Source organism: Hordeum vulgare, chromosome 6H, assembly GCF_904849725.1.
Source record: "Hordeum vulgare subsp. vulgare chromosome 6H, MorexV3_pseudomolecules_assembly, whole genome shotgun sequence".
NCBI classification, from domain to species: Eukaryota; Viridiplantae; Streptophyta; class Magnoliopsida; order Poales; family Poaceae; genus Hordeum; species Hordeum vulgare.
In genome coordinates, this window is record NC_058523.1 from 26,195,233 (window position 1) to 26,207,434 (window position 12,202).

The 12,202-nt window shown below is 42.4% G+C and overlaps 1 long non-coding RNA gene across 3 annotated transcripts; it reads right to left on the reverse strand.

The window, feature by feature from the left end:
* Positions 1-3,614: 3,614 nt before the first annotated feature.
* LOC123401202 lies at positions 3,615-8,729 on the reverse strand. Of its 3 annotated transcripts, XR_006611050.1 has the most exons (7): positions 8,068-8,729; positions 7,601-7,720; positions 7,294-7,436; positions 6,907-7,153; positions 6,673-6,829; positions 5,106-5,188; positions 3,615-3,658 (listed from the first exon to the last, which is right to left on the reverse strand). It is a non-coding gene; the product is annotated as an uncharacterized LOC123401202 (long non-coding RNA). The 3 variants fall into 3 exon arrangements; XR_006611049.1 differs by lacking the exon at positions 7,601-7,720 and having other exon boundaries at positions 7,294-7,454; positions 8,068-8,727; XR_006611048.1 differs by lacking the exon at positions 7,601-7,720 and having other exon boundaries at positions 8,068-8,726.
* Between the last annotated feature and the right edge of the window lie 3,473 nt (positions 8,730-12,202).

Consider the following 12,202-nt stretch of genomic DNA (forward strand, 5'->3'; position numbering starts at 1 on the left):
CTCACACATAGACAAAATTACTACATGTATACATGACACAGAGAGAAACATGTTGAGGTGTGTGTCCAGCCACCCTTACTTGGACATATGACCATATTTATTTGGTCAAGGTGGACCCAAAATAAGGCCATGGATAGTGCTATACATTTTATGACCAATTAGCGCGATGAGGTAATGACTTTTTTGATAGAACTTGTCACAATGGTGGGGGTTTAGACCCCCTTGGACATCCCTTGACCATTTCGTAAAATTTGGTCATTTATCTATGACCAATAAACCATGGTCATTATATTTTTGTCATAAACGAACATATTTCTTGTAGTGACCTTTAGTCCCGATTCATGACACAAACCGGTACTTAATGTGAGCTTCTAGTAGGTTCGTGCCACGAACCGCGACTAAAGGTGCTAGTGGGCCCCCAGCCTGACACTAGCCTGCCACCACCCCTTTAGTCCTGGTTCGTGTCACGAACCGGTACTAGAGGTTCGACACGAACCGGGACTAATGATGCCCGTCCCCCCTAGACGTTGGAACCGACACTAATGGTCACACTAGTGTCGGTTAGTTTACAAGTCGAAACTAAAGTATCTCACGTAAAGTAGTTTTTCTACTAGTGTAATAGTATAGAATGCTTAACCCTTGAGTAGGAGCCCGGGGTGGCTTATATAGGGGGCACCACGACCGGCCGAGCTTCATTACAAGGGAAATTAATGTTAATAACTACGTAAGTTACTAGAAACTACAACTTTAACTTTGGCGTAACTGGTCACTGCATTTCATGTGGTAGTTTAAGTCCTTAGCCGTTGCAGCCTCTTCATTGTCCTCACCTTGCTGTTGACCGAGTGTCGGGGGTGTCCGACTGTCACAAGGTGATATGAGTGACTTCATGTAACCGAGTGAGGACACTGTTACCGAGTGAGGTCGAGACTACATCAGTGACTTGTAGGACACTCACGTCTATATGGGACCTTAAGTTCACCTAGGAAAACAGGTCTGTAGGTCTACCCCTAATGTTCAACCCGTCACTCACTCCCTCTGGCTTCCTCTCGTTGTTCACAACGCGTGACGCTGATGCTTTGAGTTCCCTCTTCCCCAAACATGCGGTTCTCATGAAGGAAGGGGTCGGCGTAGACGACAGAGGTTTGGATGTGACGCGCAGGAGTTCGTCGTATGGTCGCTGGCGCAGGAGTACGGCGGTGGCGCGTTCGCCGTGCAAGGGGATGTCATCGTATTCTCCAATTACAGCAACCAGCGCCTGTACAAGCAAACCATTGGAGGTGCGCTTGCAGCTCACTGTTGATTGCTTGCTTTTGCAGTGGTACGAGTATATTCATGGATAGGTGAATATTGCTTCTGCATAGCACATTTGGCATTCCACACATTCTGTTTTGTAGTAGGCTTACTTGACTTCTGCATTTCTTCAGACACAGTTGGTTCCGTGTTGACTGAGATCACATTTTCTTGGCCTGATTTCTGCAGATGGTGGAGACCTGATTCTTGTTGTTCCTATTGTTGGGCTTGTGCCTACAATGAATGAAGCTTCTGTTAGTACACCAGGAGCATGAGGAGAATTTGGCAGTGTCTGGTGAAACATGTGCTAAACTTGATGAAAGTGTCTTCTTTTCAAAAGAGATAGTTTCAGGTATCCACATGGTTTTTGTTACTTTGCAGCCCCTTCAAGTTCCAAATCACGCGAGATACATTTAAATTTGAGCTGCTTGTTATTTTCCTTAGATAGCTAAGACCTGATATTAATTTCAATGCATTGTAGTTCGTTATCTGCCATGTTCTACTTGGGTTTGAGTGGCTATTGAGGTCGGATTATCTCACCTAGCTGAGTTGGGTTCGTGCCTATTCTCGTTGAAGCGTGAATCCTTGCATTAAATAACTTGCTGATTACCCTGTAAGTTAAAATATAGTCTGTTTATTGTGTATTTTTGTTTTTTAAGCCATTCAGATGCAATGGTCTTATTCTTTGGTGTAGATTCTCGTACCAAAAGTGCAGAAACTTATGTTATATGGATTAGTTTTGTTAGTTCTTGCAGAAGTTCACTAAATTGCTATTTCTGTTATTACTCTCTGAATTGTTCCATCGGTTTATGCTGGAGTTGATAAAGTTTATTAATTTTGTTATAGAACATCTATGTGATTGTGTATCTTGCCACATGTAATGTAATTAACATTTGTTGTGACATAATGTTGTCGTGTTTGTTTGAAAATAGTATTACCTACTAGAATAACTCTTCATCCTTGTGACATAAATACACTGTATATAGTCGGGTGGACAGATTAGTCATTTATAAATCGGTCACCCCTACCACAACCTAATAATGCTTATTCCCTTTCAAAAAAATTAACCAACCATTTGCTCGTTTTCACATTTTAACATCTACAAATGCACAATGCTTATGATTTAGCTTTTTTTGTTTCAGTCTATGTATGTACAATGCGCTGGTGGAGACATGCTTCAAGGACCCTGTTCACACAATCCCAAGGAAGACGCTCGACAAGCTTGGTTGGTGGTTTGCAGTATTAGACTCTTACCGGACCTGATATTTCTATTGCAATAAATAAAGTATACCAATTTATTCATGCACCTACCACAACTCACTGGACAGCAGCAAAACGAATCCTAAGGTATATCAAAAATACAATGACCATGGGTCTCACGTTCAACAAGTCATCCTCCACACTTGCCAGTGCTTTCTCAGATGCAGATTGGGCTGGTTGCCTAGATGACAGAAGATCCATATAGGTGGGTTTGCAATTTTCTATGGGCCTAACCTTGTTCTTGGTATGCAAAGAAACAAGCTACTGTGTCCATATCTAGTACAGAACACTACTAAACCCTAGTACACTACAGAAATCGAGCATTTTGCTGTCAGGACGCTACAGACGGCAAAGAGCGAATTACAGTCGGCAAAAATTTTGCCGTCAGCCCATGGCGGCAAATAATGTCGTCAGACCATGTGCCCGCAAAGGGCGTCTTTGCCGTCAGCGGTCGGGACAGCAGACGGCAAAATGTTTGCCGTCAGTGGAATTATGTTGCCGTCTGCTACTTTGGTAGACGGCAAAAAAATGATCACAAGACGGAACGGCCTAGCTAACGGACTAGCCTTTTTTGCCATCTTCCTCACCCCGTACATGACAGCAAAATATGGCTTTTTTTGCCGTCTTCCTAACCTATACATGACAACAAAATATAGTTTATTTTTTGCCGTCTTCCTAGACTATACATGACAGCAAAATATGACATTTTGTTTGCTGTCATGAGCATAAATAGACATAATTCATACAACATATATATATATATATATATATAACATAATCCATACAGCATATATATATATATATATATAACATAATCCATACAGCATATGTATATATATAACATAATCCATACAGCATATATATAACATCCATAATCCATACAGCATATATATAACATCCTTAATCCATACAGCATATAACACATCCATAATCCATAAATCATATATATAACATCCATAATCCATGTCATAATATTTGGCATTACTACATATATATACATCATATATATAATCCATGTCATAATGTTTGGCATTACTACATAAAATTTGGCATTACGATCAATGTCTTCATGTCAATATCGTAGTCCAAAGAACATCCGTATGACAACCTAAAAGATGAAGTCATGCACATATGTCAGATTTTGACACACAATAAATAAAGGTTATCCAGTTCTTGGCACACAATAAAATTTGAGGAACACATAGAAAATCTTCAAGCAGGAAGACTCGCAAATAAAAATCATAACTGGCAACTGCATGGTGATCGGACATGTTTCATTACAAGTAGGAATAGATTGATAACGATGACAAAAGAAGATCTCTTATGTCTATCGGACGTGGAATTAAGAGAGCTCTTACATGCTGAATGTAATCCGGGTCATTTTGTGTATGATTTTTTTCAACAACAAAAGGATGTGTTATATGTAATCGGATCAGCTACTTCTGCCTAAATCAACCAAATAAGTACAGAGTTATCTTATGTTATTCCAAGGTAGAACCAAGGAGATTATTAAATTATTTCCTCCTTTCTTAACAGAACACGCAGAAAACTGTTTTTCCATGCAAAAAAAGGTATGTTGATTATCTAGGCTTCTCCTGAAGGATATCTATCTACTATTCTATCACTCCTTTGAAGTTATTTCTTTTACTCAGTGATTCTGCTGTATATCAAATTATTTTTTAATACCAGTAGTTCTTACTTAATATATGTTCCTTTTTGCTAGACTGGATTGGTGGAAGGCCAATCGTGCTAAGAGCAGACCCAATGTTGGTCATAGAACAAACTTCAATTCAAGACCAAGTTATAACTTTGGTTTGCTTTCCAGAGTTTAATTCTAGTGGCATATACCCCAAAATGGATCCAATGTTTGTGTCACCAAAACTACAGGAAAAGTACAATTACCAAATGAACCGCTGGTTTTGGCAAAACAGAGAAAAACTGCAGTTTTGAGAAACCAAAGTATTGATTGGCACGCCTTGAAAAATTGAGGTTTTGAATTACCACAGTTTTAAAAAAACCGTGTTGCCAAACTAGGCCTTAGCCTATTTTGATACTGCAATCCGACATCCTACACCCGACCTCTTTTGTCAACATATCTTGCAATGCATGTTTCTGTTCTTTCCAGAAAGTGGATTACCCTCTGGAGCTTGATGTCTATGAATTCTACTCGGGTGAGCTGAAACTAAAAATTCAAATTTTAATTTACCAGCTCCTGTTCTAGACATAGGGAGTTATCTTCTCCTGTGAAGAGTGCAAGCATTTTTTTCTTGTCGGAAGATGAATGGTTTTCAATTCCACAAGTAACTAACGACGGTTCAGAATTACGACAGTCCACATCCCAGAAATAAGCAAAGTACCAAACTGACAACACCAGCAGATGCTAGATAACACAAGTACTACACCTCCGTCCGGAATTACTTGACGCTGAGCGTCAAGTAATTCCGGACGGAGGGAGTAGATAGATAACTATTAAACAAAGAAGCAACTACCATGAGAGGTAAATATTATGAAGAGAAATGACCTTGAAAATATGAGAGATAGAGAGAGAGAGCAACCTGCAACACCCATGTTGGGTTGTACGTGATGGTCAAAGGAGTTGTGCGACAAAGTAGGCGACCACATCCAGCGCCACCGGTAGCTAGTCAGAAGAAACAATAATTAGGCTAAGAGGTTCATCACAATTACTCATTTTCGTATCAGTAAATTAGATAAACACCATATGGCAAAAAGACAAGTTAATGATCATTAAAGTCCGGTAAATACACTATCGGAACAGGTTATTGATTTGCATGAATTTTGGGACTGAGAAGAACCAGGAAGCGCAACTTTGCTACAGGATGGCAAACACATGAGAAATTAGGCAAACTACTAGTCTTCTTCTTCTTGTGGTTTTCTAGTATTTGCGGGTGAGTTCTTGTTCCCTGCCTACTTGCCTGCTGTACCGTAGTTACTGCTCGCTTACCACAACAACTTCTGCTGCATGCAGTTAAGTCCATTAAACGTAGTACAACTTTTCCCTGTTCTTCAACTTTTGAAACCGTCACGGCGGAATCGGCGCACGGCTCTCCAACTCCAATCCCCGGTACGCCATCCGGAGTAGATTCTGTGCGTATCGTCTTCTTGCCGGACGCCGGTTCTTCTTGCTCTTCTCTTCTAAGCGAGTGTTCTTGCCGTTCGGGCCAGCAGCTTCCCGTTGATTTGGTACTATGCGTACATCTTCTCTCTGCTTCTCAATTCTCATGCTTCTCATGTTTTCCTTTTTTTAAAAGGAGGATTACCTCCGGTCTCATGCATACGGCCCCACAAACTCCTTTCTCATGTGAGAACTGAGAACAAGTTCGATTCTTTTATCGCCTAAATAAAATATTTCAATTCTTTTAGGTCTTAGTAGTAGTAGGTTATTGTACCAGATTGTACGATTGTGGTACCGTGTTTAGGCCAGTAGCATATCGAGATCATCTCTGGCGTTTGGTGGGTGCGGCCAGATTTGGGTCTAAGTTTTGACTTTTGGATGCTTATGGTGCACGCTTCTTCGGTTTGTTTGCGGTTTGTATTGTACTACTACTACTGGTTCATGCAAACTAGTGGTTGGGGCCCGCCATTGCGGGCCTCCTGAGAGATAGCTGGGCGTTGCCAGGTGGGAATGCATCCCCTCTAATTAGTTTTATGTGATATGTGTCGTATAGGTGCACGCAAGCAATGATATGGTTTAGTTCAGAGCCAAAATATAGACTATGAAAGTAATGGCAAATGCAAATATAACAATAAGATAGAGCAGTACAAGTGCAATGCACATTATCACGCTTTGTGGGAAAGAGATACAACTTCTGCTAGAAATGTAGCAGCATAAAAATGATTCACGATATAAATTTATGAAGTTTATATCTGGAGATATACAAATGACAACATAACTGGAGTACTAAAAACCTATGAAGTTTCTAGTTGACTCATCAAATGGCTAATACAGACATTCTAGAGTCAGAATTATGCTGAACAGTATGCCATAATAAAATCATCCGCACGTAAGACAAGACTATCTTGGTTTATTTTATGTACCAGCTCAGATCTCACAATTTATGCTGAGCACTCCCTACTCTAGATTATAGCAGAATGTGCACATACCTGCTGGATATATCAGCTATCCACGATTTCCCAGTGCCTTGCTTAAGAACCATTTTTAAAAGAATTCGTGGAAAACCTCAAGATTGGTCCAGCCCAGTTTGGTTACACATGCATTCCACTTCCCACAAATCTGGCTTATTAAATTGTCGAGCCACCACTAACGTTTTGTACAGGATATTAGAGATCAATTATATGAGTAGATGTTATCTAGAGTAGGAAATTGAGCATAGATACCCTTCTCTGTTGAGTGTACGCAAGGGCGGCCAATGACAAAACTGAACGGTGTTGAGAAATTGAACAGCTTGGCCAATAGTCTGACACAATTCTTGGGCTCGGCAGCTTAATCAGTGGTGACAACCATCCAGTTCGCTTCAAACAGCTCTCGCATGTCAACAGGAGCAGAGCAATCCTAGTGGATATCAGTTTTCATGAACTCGTGCTTCTAAAGTCATGAGATGCTGAGTAGATTAGTCCAATTCATCTGCAAACACAACAGAGAGCAAAGGAAGTATAAAGTAAGAAAAAGGATCCAAAGTAGAGCAATGCATACTGCAGGCAACTGTACTCAGTTAGTATCATACATAGTATTAATGCACATAGATAATAAAGAAGAGACTGAACCTCTTTTATGAATTGTTTGTACTGATGAAGGCAGAGTTGAATCGCTCAATTCAAATCCTTTGTAACCTAAAGAGCACTGTTGGTGAATCAGAATCTAACATTGACATTGTTGCGAAATATCATCTAAATCTTGCTTTTTTGACCTGCAAAAAAATGACTTCCTAAATCTTGCTAATTTAATAGGGAATTAACATTAAGTATGATGCAGACATGTACAAAACTGAAATCAATTCATATAGTGAATTAATTGTTCATTATTGAACTGGTATACTCAAGAAAAAAGCACCGTATGTAGAGAATGTTGTACCTCACTGATGAAAAGTTAATATGCCACTTAACTGAAGATAAGTCAGTTTGTCCTTCAGTTAAAATGCTATAGATTTCTTCAGTTATATTCTCCTGGTCTTACCATCCATTTGTTAGTTGACTGCAATTTTTTATGAGATAAAGCCAATTGTTATAATGTTAGTAGCTTTATGATCCATCGTAGTTCATAAAAAATGGTGTTTAGACTATTTAAAGTTATAACGAACACATGAAATTGTTGTGTTGCCTCGTCACCATTCCCACCCAGATCCTTTTGATTCCTAGTACTGCACAAAGGCATCATCTATCTCCTGTGGTTGTTAAACCCATCACCCCAGATCTATTCCCTATTCTACAGTTCATACTACCAAATACTCGTAAATCGCAGCACACATCAAGGCCAGAAATCATCCAAACAAAGCAACTAACCAAGAGATGGGACATCACATTTGAGAGATAAAATATCACCTGAGAGGATCCTCCCTCCCTCGATTTGGGGCGCTGCTGCTACTTGTCTCCTTTGTGGATGGGGGCAAGCTGTGGTCGAGCGGACGGCGGCGCGGCGAGGAGAAGTCAGGACAAGGTAGAGCCGCACGGAAGAAAGGGAAGGATGGCTTGTGCGTCGTCCGGGAACACGAGGAGGGAGATCGGCGCCCTTGCACCTGTCTGACCGGCGAACCTCATCAGCAACCTCCTCTTCCCTGCCCAGCCTCGCCGTTCATGACCTGACGGAGCAGGCTGGTCAACGAGCTATGGGGGTGGAGCGAGAGGGGGTGCGGGTCGCTGGCGATGGGGTTGGGGAAGAGCTCGACAGCGTCTTTCGCATCGGCCGTGGCCGCCGGAGCTCATCGGAGGCACGCCGATGGTGGAGACGAGGTCTCGCCCCAAACCCTAGCCGTGGGGGATGGGTTGGGCGCGGGTGTTGGAGGCAGGGAGGGACGGATCTGGCCGGAAGGATTAACAAGCATGGCGAGGTGAACTCGGCAGGGTCCTCCGTGCCGGCTATGGCCGCTGGAGCTCAGTGTTAAGGTCGGCGGCGGCGCCTAAGCCTAGGTCGCAGGAGGGCAGAGAGGAGATGCGGATGCGGGGGAGAGGGGCTTCGATGCGGCAGGGTGGGGTTCCTTTTCTTTATTTTCCAATTACTTTGCCGTCATTTGGACTAAGGGCAGACGGCAAAACCATGGCACCGTTAACTGCCGTTCGCGTGCACACATGGCAAAATATCTTTGCTGTCATCAATTTTATTTATACACGGCAAAATATTTTTTTGCCGTCATTAGTATACTTCACAGACGGCAAAATTATATTTTTGCCGTCATCATTAACTTTTTACAGACGGCAAAATATATTTGCCGTCATCTGATTTTCTTACGGACGGCAAAATATTTCTTTGCTGTTAGTTATTCTTTGTCGTCACGTCAGTGACGGCAAAATAATCTTTGCCGTCTGCCCCGATGATTAGCTGACGGCAAATAATTTTTTTGTAGGCAAAATAGTTGATTCCTGTAGTGGTACTAGCGCTGGAAATATGCATAGCAGTAGTGCTGGGTCGAGCGCTACTGCTATCGCGCTATAGCTAAACCCTAGTAGTAGCGCAGGTATGGGCAGCGCTACTTGTAAGTAGTATTAGCAGTAGTGCTTCCCTGTCCAGCGCTACGTCTAACTATAGTAGCAGCGCTTGCTCATAGTAAGCGATGCTGCTAAGTAGCGCTACTGGTAAGTATTTACCAGCGCTACTGCTGACTTCTACTGCTTTCACAGCTTTGCACCCTCTACGTATTTGTGATGTATTTATATAGATTCTATACAATAGTTTCATCACATCATATTAAACATACACCATTCTCACATATCATAGACATATAGTAGTCTCGTCATACCATCATCATCATCATCATTCAACACAAAATATCATCACAAAATCTCGAAAATAGCGATACATAAGTGTGATCATGTCATGTCTTGAATAAGTGCAACTACATGGTCATGACACACCCACAAGTTTCATCATCTCTATCTACAACATGATGTAGAAGAGAAGAGCGATCCGCATGAGGAAGAGCCTGACTATGTAGTACCGGCGGTCCCGCCCCTGCTCATGCTGGAGTGTCCACCTCAAGTAACTACTTTTTGCTTCGGCTCTGGTGTCGAACCCTCTATGGGTAGCACCCAGGTACCTGTGCACCTGGGCCTGAGCGGCTGGCCAGTGGTCGTAGACTCTTGGAACCCTCCCAACGTACACGACGTAGTAGTCCTTCGTCATCTCTGATCTAGGTACCTGCATCGTGAGTTGTTGATTTGAACGATAATATGCAACATAATGTACTTAAGAAAACAAAGAGGCATGATTAGCAAGATAAAAGCAACCAATAGTAAACATAAATGACGAAGTTCCTCATACCTAAACTAATTATCTAGAATGATCTACTCTAGTTCAGGACCACGGTTTAGTTACATCACATAGTTTCGCCGTGCATAATTTTAAAGTTTTGCCATAGAAAGACTGTAGTGATAAGGCACGCTAGTTCAGGACCACGGTTTAGTTACATCACATTGTCATTGACAATCAGTCACTGAGGTCGTCGTTCCAATCTTCATAGTCATCGAGGATGCACCCGAGCTTCGTGAAAGGCTTCATGTCCACACGCTGAGCGACTTGCAGTGCTCGGACATCAACCCGCGTGATTGCCCCATTGTAGAACACCCCCGTTGGTTCAAGGACTTGCTTCATGATCACTTGGGCTAGTTCACACTATACGTGATAAAACTCAGCTCGGATTCGATGATCCGGTGTCTTTCCTATGCCTGTGGCCGAGCTGACAATCTCGGCATCTTTGATAGTAGCTGACATGCAAAGGCATTGATTATCCCTTCTGAACTCCATCATGTGATGCATGATGTAGAATCCATCGGCCGTACTGTTGTGCGGTTGCTGGATGCAGCAGAAGTCGGTCTTATGGCCGAAAGCCGGTGCTTTATTCCTGTACTTTTTCACCTTGATATATCCACGAGTCAGGCTGAAGGTCCATAGGGCAGAGTCGAGAACACTCTTTAGGTGCGTGTAATCCTTTTTCTTGAGGTTCTTCGACGAGTCCAAGTACATAGCATGGGAGTATTCCGGGTGCAGAATGATGAGGACGGTGCCGCCCCCGCTGCGCAAATTAAGTACACCTCAAATTAGCCTCCATGCTTGCAAAGGAATGATTAACATGTACGAAAGGATATGCGCGGATGACTTATGAGGGATGATAAGGTAGGAGAATCGCTTCCTTGTCCTTATTAGCGGTCATGAATTCACCGAGGTACTTGGTCAAATAGTCACGGTTCTCTTTGCACACTTCCAAGAAGCCCTCGTGCATATAGTATGGGTCCCCGACGTAGATATATTTGATGCTCTCCATATTGATGATGGAGTTGAGATACATCACATACATGCGGATGAACTGGAAATCCAGCTTGGTCATGTGGAACATATTGTAGATGTCGTCAAATTGCAGGAGGAACTGATTCGCGGGCCAGGTATCGATATACAACTTCCCCACCCAACACATGAGTCGCGTAAAGCGGGTATCTTGGATGTTTCGCGACCAGAAGGTTTTTCTCTCTGGCCAGCACATCTTCATGGAGTCTCCTTAGATCATTGTTCAGTATGTGATCTAGCGCTTTGGCAGGTAGGATCGGCTCGCCGGCGATGTGGACACACGGCTTACCTTCGACAGGTATTATGTCTACCACCAGGGGTTTCAGAGGCGGCTGGCTGCTTGAAGCATCTATGGCACCTTTAGGTATCTTGGTCGGTCTCTTCATTTGCTTCTTGGGGGTGGCGGTAGTGAGGCTGATGACCCATAAGTGTAGGGGATCTATCGTAGTCCTTTTGATACGTAAGAGTGTCGAACCCAACGAGGAGCAGAAGGATCTGACAAGTGGTTTTCACCAAGGTATTCTCTGCAAGCACTGAAATTATCGGTAACAGATAGTTGTGTGGTAAGATGATTCACAGCAAGTAGCAAGTAACAATAGTAACAACGGTGCAGCAAAGTGGCCCAATCCCTTTTGTAGCAAGGGACAAGCCTGGACAAACTCGTATAGGAGGTAAAGCGCTCCCGAGGACGCACGGAAATTTCTGTCAAGCTAGTTTTCATCATGTTCATATGATTCGCGCTCGCTACTTTGATAGTTTGATATGTGGGTGGACCGGTGCTTGGGTGCTACCCTTACTTGGACAAACATCCCACTTATGATTAACTCCTCTCGCAAGCGTACACAACTACAAAATAAGAATTAAGACAAAGTCTAACCATAGCATTAAACTAGTGGATCCAAATCAGCCCCTTACGAAGCAACACATAAACTAGGGTTTAAGCTTCTGTCACTCTAGCAGCCCATCATCTACTTACTACTTCCCAAAGCCTTCCTCTAGGCCCAAATAATAGTGAAGTGTTATGTAATCGACATTCACATAACACCACTAGAGGAAAAATAACATACAACGCATCAAAATATCGAACGAATACCAAATTCACATGACTACTTATAGCAGGAACAAAAGTGACTACTCACAAAGCATAATAATATTCATGAGCAGAGAGGTATTTAATAGCAT